This window comes from Tetrao urogallus (assembly GCF_951394365.1).
Source record: "Tetrao urogallus genome assembly, chromosome: Z".
Classification (NCBI taxonomy): domain Eukaryota; kingdom Metazoa; phylum Chordata; class Aves; order Galliformes; family Phasianidae; genus Tetrao; species Tetrao urogallus.
Window position 1 is genome coordinate 38,528,094 of NC_136816.1, and position 14,112 is coordinate 38,542,205.

The following is a 14,112-nucleotide window of genomic DNA, read 5'->3' on the forward strand; positions in this document are numbered from 1 at the left end:
CTAAATCTGACATTTATAATTTTCACCTATTTAGAAGTACAAGCATAAGGAACAAGTGTTAAGTGGTATAACTTTATTTAGGAGTCATGAGTGTGTAATTTTCTTGGCAATGTCTACACAAGTACTCAGAATTTAGACACTGCGTTATGTATATGAGTATGATATATGTAATAGCATAGGTAAAAGGACAGTATGGAATGAAAAACTTTTTTCCTATTCCTTAAAGCCCAGAAGTGTGTAGAAGAAATAGAGCAAGGATCATGCCACAGCTGCAGAACACACTGTTCTAAGACAGGATTTTAACAATGAGATTTGTGTAAGTTCTATATGTGTATTATTCTTTAAAAATAGTCCATCCTTTTGTCTATTTTAAACGGCTATCAGAGGTGCAATGTACACTGAACCTAGCAGGATGGATTGAGATGGGAAGAAAGGATCTAAGACACCACCTAACGCAGAACCTGCTGTGAATTGTCCCATGAAAATATGCTAGAAATAACTGAAAGCTGAGGGTTTTTCTCAATACTTCAAAATTGTCTGACCAAAGTACATCTATGGATATGCACTACTTGACCTCTATCAGCTCTTAGCACTGTTAAAAAGGCTAATTACTTTTAAGCCATTTGATAGCATAATTAGAGGACCTTCATATGGAGAATGGTTTATTTATCAGTTATGTTCAGGAGTGAAAAACTGATTATCTGCCTATTTTTTGAATAGGTTGTAATGGCTTCGTAAAGAAAAATATTTTGTTTTACTCACATGTTGTAAAGAAGCTAAAGAGAAGTAATTCACTTAACTTGCTAAAGCTGTGAAGTTTTATGCTGCAACAATTTGGTTTAACAGATTGAAGATACAACTAGAATAGGGTACTGGAGGAAATAAAATGATTTTGATTGAGTGCAATTAGCCTTGAATGACAATTATGAAGAAATGGATTAAAATTATTTACTCAGAGACAGAGAAAAGCTAAATCTGAGTTTGGAGCAAGGAAAAAATGGTATTTCCTTGTTTATAATCTTGATTTGAGAAAAAGCATAAAAGTATTGGCTTGCAATAATGTGTTAGTTTTCTTAGGGTGAAACCTGCTTGTCTATTCAGTTTTGTTCTAATCATGGGGTAACAGTTTTGTGATGACAAGATGCCATTAGTACTAAAGTAGAGAAATAGAGTTAGAAAACGGGATGTCTTTGGGAAGGAAATAAACTTTAGTCTGAACAATTAGTCTATGCAAAGCAGAAAAGTAAAGCAGCACTTCCTCTCAAGAGAAGTGAAGTCTCAGAAGATTATTCACTAATAAATGAGATAAGGGAACTGGAGGCCAACACTGATTAAATTAAAGGTTTGAATTCAGAAATTAACAGTAAAGCAAGATGTCCAGTGAGAAAACTTATACCAGATAGGGTGTGTTGCATAGGGCATTATTCACTCTGCCTGGGAAGGAACTAACATGGGTGACCCTATGGTGGGATCTGAATCCCAGAAAGAACTTCATTATTATGCAAGGAAATCACTGGAGAGAAAAGACGACCCTAACTAATTTAAGAGAAGTGGCCTATATTTATAATCTAACCTCAAAGTAGCACACCACAATAGATAACTTAGATTGACAGGAGCATAAAATGTAGTGTTTTCTAAAAACTTTCAAGGACAGAAGAATGATTTGTGATTTGAAGTCACTGGATGAGGGAAAATCTGGAGATACTCCCCTCAGAGCTTCTGGAAAAAAAAATAGTAATAATAAAAAATATATATCTATATATATTTGACCTTCAAAATACCAGCAGACTCAAATCTTTGGACAGGATTAGCAGAAAATAAGTTTAAACAATAACCTGTGATATTTTGACCGCTCATCTTCTGGACAGCCTAGACAAATTCAGAACCTTAATGAGTGGTTGATGTTGTTACAGTCCCAGTCCCAGTAAGAGTTGAGGATCTTGTTAACTTTGCTGCACACAACAGCATAATAAAATCGAATGTTATTGAAAGTAGGCAATAGCAACTGCTCTTACAATTGGAGAATATGTTATGCACTTTCTGATCATACGGAACAGATTTATGTGTTCCATTCACTCAATCTTCTTGTTACATTTAAACTCCTGATGTTGCTTTAGCATATTAGAACCTGATAATTCAGATATACTGATACATGAGTTTTCTATTTGCTCCCTGTCAGATCTTCACATTAGATGATCAACAATGGCATTATTATTGTGTTTCAGAAAAGGGGGAAAATTATACTAGTAGTCCTTCTGTATTATGGGTTTGATATTGACACTGAAGTACAATGTTGATGTCATTGCAGAAAATTTACCTTCCAATGACAAGGCAGAAGGAAGCAAAGTTTGCAAAGAACTTACCTATCTTTCAGGTATTCTCAAGTCTGCTCAGCTGAGTCCTGAAAATGGAAAAGAAGGCTTAAGGTCTCCTATAGGGGTAAATCTCCATACTCAGAGCCAATAAGTGCAATGTGATAGATCATTTAGAGATCATTTAGATATATTTTCATTAAACTAACTGGATATCCAGAATCATTAGGACAGTATGTTTCCATTTTTCATGTTACGCTGATGTAGTATTAAATCAGAGGATTATCGGTTTGTTATTCTCCTCCCTCCCACCTTGGTTTGCATTGTTTTCACTGATTTAAAGCACCAGGATATTATGGAATTAAATGGCTCATTTAAAATAAATAGAAATATTCTGTCACTTAGTATGAATATCACTAGAAATACTGTACAGTAGTGTTGTAATTTCATGGTTTATGATGTTCTTAGTAGATCAGGTGCCTTGGTATTATTATTATCTTTTCCTTTTTTTCTCTTTATGATTTTTTACAATAATCACAACATATGTGTTTACCTAAAGAGTCTTACAACACCACTCCTTCTCCAACGGCTACCATGATAATTTTTTCTCATTCTGGATACCTGGAATTTTTTATCATTAAGTCAGCTGCCAGCAACTGGTTCACAAAGATCTGGGAAGAACACACCCAGAGTGATGATAGCTGTAACAACACACATATAACTCCGATCCTTTTAACCAAATTGAAATCTTTGCTCATAATTCAACTTTTCACACATCTACTTAAGCTTCTTTCCTTCTTACTGATGGAAGTAGGTGGGTGGCAATCTTCAGAGTCTGTTGTCTAATGTATAGTGTTTTAAGAAAGGGTGAGGAAGGATGAAAGATATATAACAGAATAAAAGAAAAAAAGTTCATTTTGAGTCTTACACAGTGTAAGCTCTTTATAATACCTCTTATTTTTAATGACAGTTATTCTAACAGATGGGCTACGGCTAGCAGTTAGAATAGTAGAATTCAGTGGAACAAAAACTATGCTGGGAAATGATTATTAATAATTAGTTATTCATTATAATTAATATGGGAAAATAGCATTGCTTGGGAAGGACTCAATGAAAGTCTCACTTTCTGTCATATCTTAAGCTGTAAACAAATTAGTTTGTTTCTGGAAACAAGCATTGGACTGGAATCATTTGTTTAGCTAATGAGGTATGACTTCATGATGTCATAGTATGCTTAATAGTGAGGGCTCTGTTACTGAGACATAGGCTTTGGGTAAAACAAAAAGACTTAAAAGGTCATTCTTGGATGCTCAGTAAGCCACCAGACCAAAGCCATGTTGGAATAACATACCTCAATAAAGTAAGCAAATATGTTGGCCTTTCTTCTCTAAAAATTGTTTCAGTTCATTATCGTCCATTTTCAGTTCCATCCAGGCAAGAAAAGAAAAATAATAATCTCTTCCAGTTTCCCAAGGAAATGTATTTTATTAATACCAAGACCTTTCTTCGCACTTTCCCATGGTCTACTCTCTACATGCTTAGTTTAAAAGTATGATAACACAGAGAAAAAAAATCTCTTCCACTGAAAGAATTTAGCACACAGGAAAAAGAAAAAAAAAAAAAAAAAAAAAAGAAGAAGAAGAAGATTAACATCAGATTCCTCCTAGATATCTTTCTTCCAGAGATAACCAGTTCAGCTGTGTCTCTGACTTTCTTCAGAAAAGAAAACTTCAGATCATTTCGAGATTGCTTTCACACTGAGCTCAGTATGTTTACTGTTACTCTTGACTTCGGAGACTAAGTAAACTCTGGAAGCAAGCATTTTTTGCAGTTGTCAGTTGAAAAGATGCTGTCATAGTTGCTGGGTTTTTTTTAATACTAGTATAAAATTGAAAAATCTTTTTATAATATTCCTCTTTAAAATAATTCTCCTTAGGTTTACACAACTGAAACCCGATTCCTAACTGAAATACTCTTATCTGAAATGAATAGAAACAGAATAGGTATTTCTCTACAACTGTCTGCTCATGAGTACAACCTTACTGCCATAAGTTTTATCTTTTATGAAGGGTGGAAGGAAAGCATGTTTCTTATGATTTAAAAAATATTTTTAAGTCATCACATTATGTCACTGTTCATAGTCAAGTTATTTCACCTAATAAGGAAAGTAAACTTAACTTTGTTGCATGTATAGAACTGCTCTCCTTAAAGATTTCTGATGAAGCACATTTTAAAAATGTAACTGTAACATGAAATATCCAACCATGCAGCCTGAAATCAAACAAAAATTCACCAGAGGTTTGTTATGTATATATACTACCTCACCTGAATCATACATTTCCTATGGATTCCTCTTCGGTATTTTACGTCTCTATTATTCCTTCTTCTTTTTAAATCTTCACATTTTTGGAACAAGTGGCACATGTAAAATCTAATGAAGGTTTCAGTGGAGTGCACAACCTGTTGTATGTTATCAAGCATATTCATTACTTCATGTATTAGGACACAGGATGTCGCAAAGCCCTGCTGGATTGATGAGTTTATGGCCAGGCACAGTTATAGGATTATTAGCAACAGAATTAAAATTATATTGAGAGACTTAGGATAGATGAAGAATCTGTTGTGTGAGGCCACACATTAGCACTGATTCTGAGGAATGTTGATTTGTGTTGACATCAGGATTTTTTCTCTGGTAATACAAAAAGAATAAGCCATTTTCTCAAGGTCACAAAGCAGTTCAATACTTAAAACTCAGCTATAATCTGGATCTTCTGTATTTCTGCTTGACTGTCTTACCATACTGCATTTTCTGTTTTAACCTGTTAATTCTAGAATTCCTGAAATGCAAAGAAAATAAGAGGCCTTTTCTGCTTCTTTCTGTGTATACAACTCCTTATCCTTCATTGTTTGCAAGGCTGTAGCACAACACCCCTCTGGCCTTTTCTTCTCAGATGCAGTTAAAGGAAGGACAGAGTAGTCTGCAGTGCACAAGAAAAATCTAGTTTCCCTTTCCCTCAACTGGTATTGCAGATGCATAACCCAGGAGAAAATGAGGCTAAGAAGGTCCATGCAAAATTTTCTTGAAAGGTATTCATATGTCATCTTACAAAAAATCACGAAGTTCTGAAATATTTTCAGATGTTTTTGTCCATGATCCTGGTGAGAGCTGTATTTGAATCTACAGGTAAACTGTAGGAGAGGACTGCAGTATTTCTGGGTGATTTGATACAAGTACACTGATACATTTGTGAGTCAGTTGGAATATTTGACAAAATTACGCATAGCCTATCAAGGATATAAATTTGAATGGTAAGCTAATCTGAACTTATTATGTTCTCCCAGAACAATCAAATGTAACAAACATTGCTCCATAGATTCATTTAATAAGTAGTAGACAGCCCTTAGCAGCAATATTATTATGTGAATTAGCAACCAGACATGAAAAAATGGCAAAAGCACTCAACAGTTTGCTTATTCTGACAGTACAAGTTGGCTCAGGCGTACCATATGGGAGAAGAACATAACATGATCTAGTATGAGATATGGAGGTTGGCAGTCCTGCCTATGGCTGATGGAGCTTGATGACCCTTGAAGTCCCTCCTAACTCAAGCCACTCTATGATTCCATAATTCTATGATTCTTTGTAATCTACAGCTGTAAAACCTAAGTACATAGTGACAACACAAGCATACAATGTATACCTTCATTTAATCAGCTATCAGATAATCCACAGTAATTTGCCCTCTAATGAAAGAAAGTGAACACAGGATCGTAAAAAATGAATTAAATTTGAACATCAAACAAGCCAGCAATGATACAAAATGAGAATAAACATTACATAGAATAGAATTACTTCAGAATGTAATTTCTCAGATATGTTGTCTCAGTTAACATACACAAGGTTTGTAGCATCGTGCATCATTAATATTGCAGAACATCTTGAATTGCTTATACCTTTGCCAAAATATAACATTAGATTGAAGTTTTACCCAGGATATCTACACTGTCTAATTTTTTAAATATTAGTCAAACAACTTCAGTTGTTTTCAAGGTCGAGAACGAAGAGAAAAGCTGTTATATTTCAAAGAAAAAAGAGGAGGTATGTGAGAAAAACTAGTAAAATTGTTTGATTCTACTGAATGGTTTGTTCATTAATGAAATGGGTTCCAGTATTTCTGGGGACAACAATATTAGTCCTGCAGACATCATCAGTGTCTTACATACAGTTTCACAGAATCACAGAATTGCATTTGTTGGAAAGGATCTCAAGACATCACTGAGTCTAATTCCCCTGCTAAAGCAGATTCCTTACAATAGTTCCCACAAGTAGGCATTTGGGCGAGTCCCCTCTACAGAAGGAGACCCCACAACCTCTCTGGGCAACATGTTCCATTGCTCTGTCACCCTTACAATTTGATTGTCTTTTGCAAACTGGGAAATTGACAGTAAAACTGGAGGTCTGAAGGAAAACAGAAAAAAACATAGCAAATCATTTTAACATCTTCCAGATACTCTGAGCAGCTTCACCCGTTGTAAAATTTGAGGTACTAATCAATAGTACAGACTAGAGTTGAAATATAGCTATTACTTAATCTTAGTAGCACTTTTCACACAGTGATGAATGAATGAGACAACTGCTCAGAAAATGTTTTGCACACTTATAATTAAAGCAATCAGACCTTGCAGGTCACTGAATCAGACACAGTGAAAGGCAATAAGATAAAGATGGCCAAATCCTGTGCTCTTTCAAAGACAGCTATAGGTGATCCTCAGTCTTCTGTCCTGCTTCTGATCTCGGGAATGTTTTACACAGAATCACAGAATGGCCCGGGTTGGAAGGGACCTCGAGGATCATGAAGCTTCAACCCCCCTGCCATATGCAGGGCCTCCAACCTCCCTATTTAATATTAGACCAGTCTGCCCAGGGCCCCATCCAATCTGTCCTTGAACACCTCCAGGGACTTTGCAGAAGAGTGTCAGAAAGAAAAGTAAGTCGCTTACAGCATGGATGTTTTGGACTTTTAAATATCCAAACGTGTCTCCTACCTCAAGACTCAAAGCTAGCTGTTGGAAAAAATTTTATTGACTTTGCTGCCAAGTTATAGTGACACTGAAATCTCCTAGTCATTGGTTCTTTATTCAGACTTGAGAGTGAAAATGCTCCTGCTATTCAACAGTTCCTGTGCCAAAGCAAATCTTCAAATCTTTCTCCCATAATTTTGTCTCTTATTCCTTTACTACCTTTGCCTCTTTTTTCTCTTTTTCAGTATTTTTGATGCATTGTAATTGTGTTAACATTCTGGAAATTGTTTTGTACAAAATGATCTAGGAATCCAGTCTAATTAAGAAAGATGCAAAAATTGATTTTTACAAGAGTCATTTTGGCCAGTGGGCGTTGAAGACAAAAATTCCATTTATTAATTGATGTCATGGGTAACCTGCTTCATTTCTCTGTGTTATCCTAGCTCTCTCCCAATTTTTTTTTGTCTTCTTCTCAGACAGTAACATTTATGTTCGTATCCATTACTTGGTACGATGGGACCACGATTTTTAGATTGTATGATTACTTTCTTTATTTTTGTACTGGCTGAGAGGACAGTCACCAATTTGGGAAGTCATAATATTACACAAAATAGTGTATAACTATGTGATGTTGTTGATATACTTGAGGGATAAGTTGCTATTCAGAGAGATGTAGAGCCTCATGAGATTCAGCAAAGCCAAGTGCAAGGTCTTGCAGCTGTGACACAGCACTACCAGTAAAATTTAAGGGACAAAAGGATAGAGCACAGCCCTGCTGAACAGGATTTGGGGTATGGGTGAATGGCAAACTGGACATAAGCAAGGAACATGCTATCTCACTTACAGTACTGCATCCAGATGTGAAGTTCTCAGTACAGGAGATACATTGTCCTGCTAAAGCATGTTCAGAGGAAGGCCACAAAAATGATCCGGGGGATGGAACACCATCCCTACAAGGACAACTGAGAGAGCTGGAGTTGTTCAGCCCAGAGAAGAGAGGTTCCAAGGACACCTGATAGTGGCCTGTCAGTATCTGAAGGGGGCTATAAGAAAGAAGAGGATGAACACTCTAGCAGGGTTTGTTGTGATAGGAAAAGGGAAATGATTTCAAACTAAAAGAAGGGAGATTTAGGTTAGACTGTAGGAAGAAATTCTTTACTCAGAGCATGCTAAGGCACTGGAGCAAATTGGCAAGAGAAGCTGTGAAGACCCAATCTCTACTGGAATTCAAGACCAAGTTGAATTGAGCCTTGGGCAAACGGACCTAGTGGTTGACAACTCTGCCCACTGCAGGAGAGTTGGAAATGGATGATCTTTAAGTTCCTTTCCAACCTTATATCCAATCAGATTGGATATAAGGAAATTTTTTTTCACAAGAGGATGAAGCATTGGAACAGGTTGCTGAGAAATGCGGTGGGTGCCCCATTCTTGAAGACTTTCTGGGTGAACCAGACTCTGACCAACTTGATCTAGCTATAGGTGTCTCTGCTCATTGCAGGAATTGGACTAGATACCATGAAAGGTCCCTTCCAACACAGACAATTCTGTTATTTAGGAGAATACAAAAGAAGATACTGTTTTTTTTTTATTTCAGGAAGTGTTACATATGGCAATGAGCTGATCTTATGCCTATGCAGAAAAACCAACATCACTGCATTCTGGCCTGTAGCTTTAACTTAGACTTGAAAATTAGACTCTATCAGTAACTTTTGTCTGGGTCTTTTTGAAGATTGCCAGAAGAATTTTTAGTAATATATTACATACTCTAATATCTTTAGCATTGTTCTATTAGGTGAAGATTATCATAGAATTGCAGAATCATAAGTGTTGGAAGAGACCTCACTGATCATTGAGTTCAGTCCCCTGGCTAAACCAGGTACTCTACAATTGGTCACACAAGTGCACGTCCGGACAAGTCCTGCATGTCTCCATAGAAGGAGATTCACAGCTTCTGGGCAACCTGTTCCAATGCTCCACCATCCTTACCATAAAGAAGTTCTTCCACATATTACTATCAAACTTCCTATTTACAAGTTTTAGGCCATTACTTCTTGTCCTATTACTACATACTACTGAGAAGAGCCTTGCCTCCAACCTCCCTTTTGACTTTTATAAACATTTATTAAATCCATTCTCAATATTCTTTCCTAGGGATCAACAGCCCAAAATTACTCTGTCTTTCCTCATTTGTCTTTCCACAATTGTCTTTCCTCCACATCCTTTAACATCTTTGTCCATCCACTGAACTCCTTCTAGGAGGTTCTTGTCTTTTTGAACTGGGGAGCCCATATTGGATTCAGCAGTCTAAATGTGACCTTACCAAGGCAGAGTAGAGAGGCAGGATCATCTTCCTTGACCTGCTGGTTGCACTCTTTTTAATGCACTTCATTGGCCTTCTTGGCCACACACTGCTGGTTCACAGCCAATCTGTTGTTCACTATGACCCACAGGTCATTCTCTACAGAGCTTTTTTCTGCAGGTCATTCCCTAAACTTACTGATGCATGCAGTCATTCCTCCTCAGGTGCAAAACTCAACCTTAGTTCTTGTTAAACCTCATCAGATTTCTCCCTGCCAAACTCTCCAATCTGTCCAGATGTTGTACAGAAGCACAAACTTCTGGGGTGTCAGTCACTCCTCCCAGCTTTATATCATCAGCAAACTCACTGAGGATTGACTTTATACCTTCATCCAGGTTGTTGATGAAGATTTTGAACAAGATGGGATCCAGCAACGAGCACATTATGTACTTGTTTAACAGAAAAAAAAAAAAAATCCCAATGTTATGAGGAAACTATAACGCATAAGTAAAACACGAAGACCTTTCATATCTCCTTTTGTTTTCTACGAAACTCAGGAGTCCAGATGCAATTCCTTGTTCAGAATCATTCTCAGAACCTACAGGTGTGCAGGAGGTAAGTGCAGACATGGGTGAGGTGGTGACCTGGTGCTGAGGTCTGATTCTCAGTCCCATCTTTAGTCAGTTTTCTAAGAATAGAGAATTTTCATCCCAGGTTCTTAGGGAGAATTGCTTCCTTCCCTCGTATGGCTACATGCTAGGATAATAGACTTCAGAACAGATTATAATGTGTTGTAGTAATCTTAGTTTACAGAGCACTCCAGAGAGTCAGCTTGATTTAGTAAACAGGTTTTGAGGTAAAAAAAAAAAAAAAAAAAGGTAAGATAATTAAAGAATAAGTAATTAATTTGTGTAGGGTGTGGAAAAGAAATCCTTTCTCCGTGTCCTGCCACTTATAAATACACCATGCAGAGCCTTACCCCTGCTCATGAAAGTACTGCAGTGGGCAACAATCTGGCCTTCCACACGTTTTACTGTCTTAATTTATATCCTTGAAGACAAATGCTGTGGAATGTTTCTGGTTTGGGATTTCCATTCTGGGTAACATACACAATACATATGTTAAAGAAATAAATTTAAAGTAAATAAATATTTGTGTAAACTATGTTATTCCTCTTTCTTCACCCCCAGAAGTCATGCACCAAAATTTGAACCTCAGCATCACATTTTCTCCAACTCGTTATCATCCAGCTACCTGAAACTTCTCAAGCTAGATTCTACATGAAATTTTGGCATATCTTTCTCACACACACCAAGAAGCTGCACATGAAGAATGGTGATATGCACTCTACAATCTCTGATTATTGATGGAACAAATAACTGTTTCCTAAGAAAAGGAGATTAAGAGGGAGGCTGAGATTCTGTCTGTCCACTGCTAATACTTTCTCATCAGTCCAAATGGGAGGTGGGAGAAATAGGTGGGAGACACAAGTCCTCCAGTTTGAGATGAGAGGAAATTGTAATCTTTGTCTTCTGTTTCACAATATTCTAAATAACAGGATATTGTTTGAAGAGCACTGCCCCTTGCATCTAAGTTTAGATAAGGTTTACAGCTGCAAATCTCATCTGTGGGAGGTGCCTCCCTGCAACCATGATAATTGTTAACAGTTCAGGGAGGTTGACAGAAATGACTTTGGATGAGTATCTTTCTTTCTATTAAGGGTGCCTCTTACCCAGAAACAAGAAGAAAAGATCAACTTCAAGTTATCTGTTGAAATAGGAAATGAAATGTATGTTCTCTGAAAAGGGCAAAGGAATTAATAATAAGAACACAGCAAGGTCTTATTAATTACTTTCCAGACTGTCCACTCTTCAAGGTGTGGGAAAGTGTCCTCTTATTAAACTACTTGTATTCATAGCTTAATATGTCAGAGTTTTCTGGGTACTTGTGGCCCACTCCTGCTTCAGTAAAAGTGAGTAACCAAAGTCGGTAGGACCTAGAAGAATTAGCACTGTCAAGAGCTGAAGAAATCTTGCAAAATGCTGTAATGCCGAGATTCTTGCAGAAACTAAGGAAATACAATTTTGATTTTGCAACAATTGCATTGCCACTTCAGGTTTCTTGAAACCATAACCTTTAACTGCAAGTCCTGTGGGCCTGTTTGGTTTTTGGTTTTGGTTTTGTTTTGTTTTTTTTGATTGAACAACTGTGCAAACAAATGAGAGAACAATGTGGATCATGGAAGAAATTCTAGGAGAAGGCAGTATATAAAATATAGAATCAGGATGGCTTTCTTAATTCACTCTTAAGAACAGTGATTTGGCTAATTTACAAAAGTGCTATGGAGATGGCAGGAGAACTAGGTCTTCTATTTGCTGCAGTGTCAGAATTCTGAAAAAAAAATATATATAAGCAAAAATCTTTCCTTTTCCTTTTCTTGGCTGCTTCTTCTCAGAAATATTCAGTCTGTAATGCCCAACTCCCATCCTTTTGCTTCACAGTGCACATATTTTGCAAAGCTGCAAGGCAGGCAACCTTGACACAGAGAGACCTTTGCAAAGAGGTATGGAAAATTCCTTTGTCTATTTTCCCAGTTGCTCTCAAATATCACATTTATATATTTCATTTCAAAACAGATTAGACCATTCCTTCCCAAGGCCAGCTTATAGATGTAATTTTCATTTTTATGCATGAAAGTTCACACATGCATGAAGACAGACAACTCAATTTCCATCAAGTAGACAAAGCCAATCTTTTAGGTATAGACGTATAAGGAAATAGTATAAAGAGAAAGAGAAGAAGAAAGGGAAACAATTTTGGAAGACACATATTTACTAGCTGGATCTCAAATTCCTTTCCCCTATAACAATTTTGAAGGAAGTGTTTTTCAAGAAGACCTGATTCTTGCCCAGTTCTTCTGGAAACAGTCCTTTCTGTGTGTGACCCAGCCCTCAGCCTCTCTTTTCCAACATTAAAAGACATTTTCTCTTGAAAAATAGTTACTGAGGACTCTGATCAGGCAGTGCACTCTGATCAGGCAGTGCTTGAGAAATATTTGAACTAAACATTTTAAATATTAGTCTGGGCTCAACCCTTCAGAGGCCAGCTTGATGGCCACATGAGTTGATCATGTTCATTTTATCTGTGATGGTCTTGTGCACTTAGCAGCAATGGATACCTTTTGGGAAAAAACAAACAAACAAACAAACCATTATTGCTTTCTCCATTATTATTTTCTATCATTTTATACATCATAATACCTTATATTATTTAATAAATTCATAGAATCATAGAGTCATAGGATGGTTTGGGCTGGAAGGGACATTTAAGATCATCTGGTTCCAACCTCTGCTATAGGCAGGGATACCTTCCTCTATAGGCAGGGATACCTCTGTCTACATTCCTAGACACCATCAAAATTTCAATGGTATGAAAGTATGGGAAACTGAAGGCAAGCTTCTGAACGCACCCAGGCAAACCTGTTTCTTTCCTTTCTAGCTTTCTCTCTGCTCTTCTTATTTATGTTCAGTACTGATAAGAGTTTCTTCTGCTAATTAACTGATAATTAAAAACTTAAGTAACATTTCTTAGTAGTGTTCCAATATACCTGAAATATTTAAAAAATGTTTACATTTGCTGTGCTGTGAAAATTCAGTTTCAGTTGTAGCAGATTAATACGGCAAAAAAAAAGTAGAAATAAATCTGTAGTAATATAGTTGCATGGAATTTTTTCAGTAGTGATGCTGCTTACTATGTTAGGATACAGAAGTTTATAGATTAATGGTTGCAGCTGATCTTCCAGATAACAAGCAAAATCACTGAATTTAGTTTCCAAATTTTGGTCCCTTTGGTGTAATACTTTCCATATATTGTGCTACATTTATACAGATTTCCTTTCCTTTACTTAAAAATCAAGAGTCTATCATCCTCTACCCTATGTGACATTACTATTCTTAATTTCTTAACAGAAGCAAACTTCCTTAGGTCTATTATGTGAGCCTGTGTACAAACATGCCACAAGATAACCCTGTTTAAGGTTGCTTGTCATATCCTATGTGTATAATCTGAACAAAATATACATTTAGGAAGAAGGGCAATGTCTGTTGAGGTAGGGGATATAGTTTAAAAAAATCTTAATTTATAACAGAACAATGCAGTTAAATAAATACCAAGTAGAAAAATGCTCAGATTCACGTCACAAATATCAAAATAGTAAATTTGTCTATGACCATCATCCCAGTTATCAGTGCTTTGTTTATCTGCCTGTGTACTGAGTACTGTGCAAAAATGCAAGAACAATAGTTAGATTTCATGCAAATTCAAGCATTAGTTATGGCATATCCTTGTGTAAGTCATTCTAGAATATGTGCAGGATACGTGTCAGAACAAAAATCTTTACTGTCAGAACATTTCAAGTTGTATTTTGTATTCTCAGCTTGACCAGCTCAGTGACTTTGTTGCCATAAATCAGTGTACATA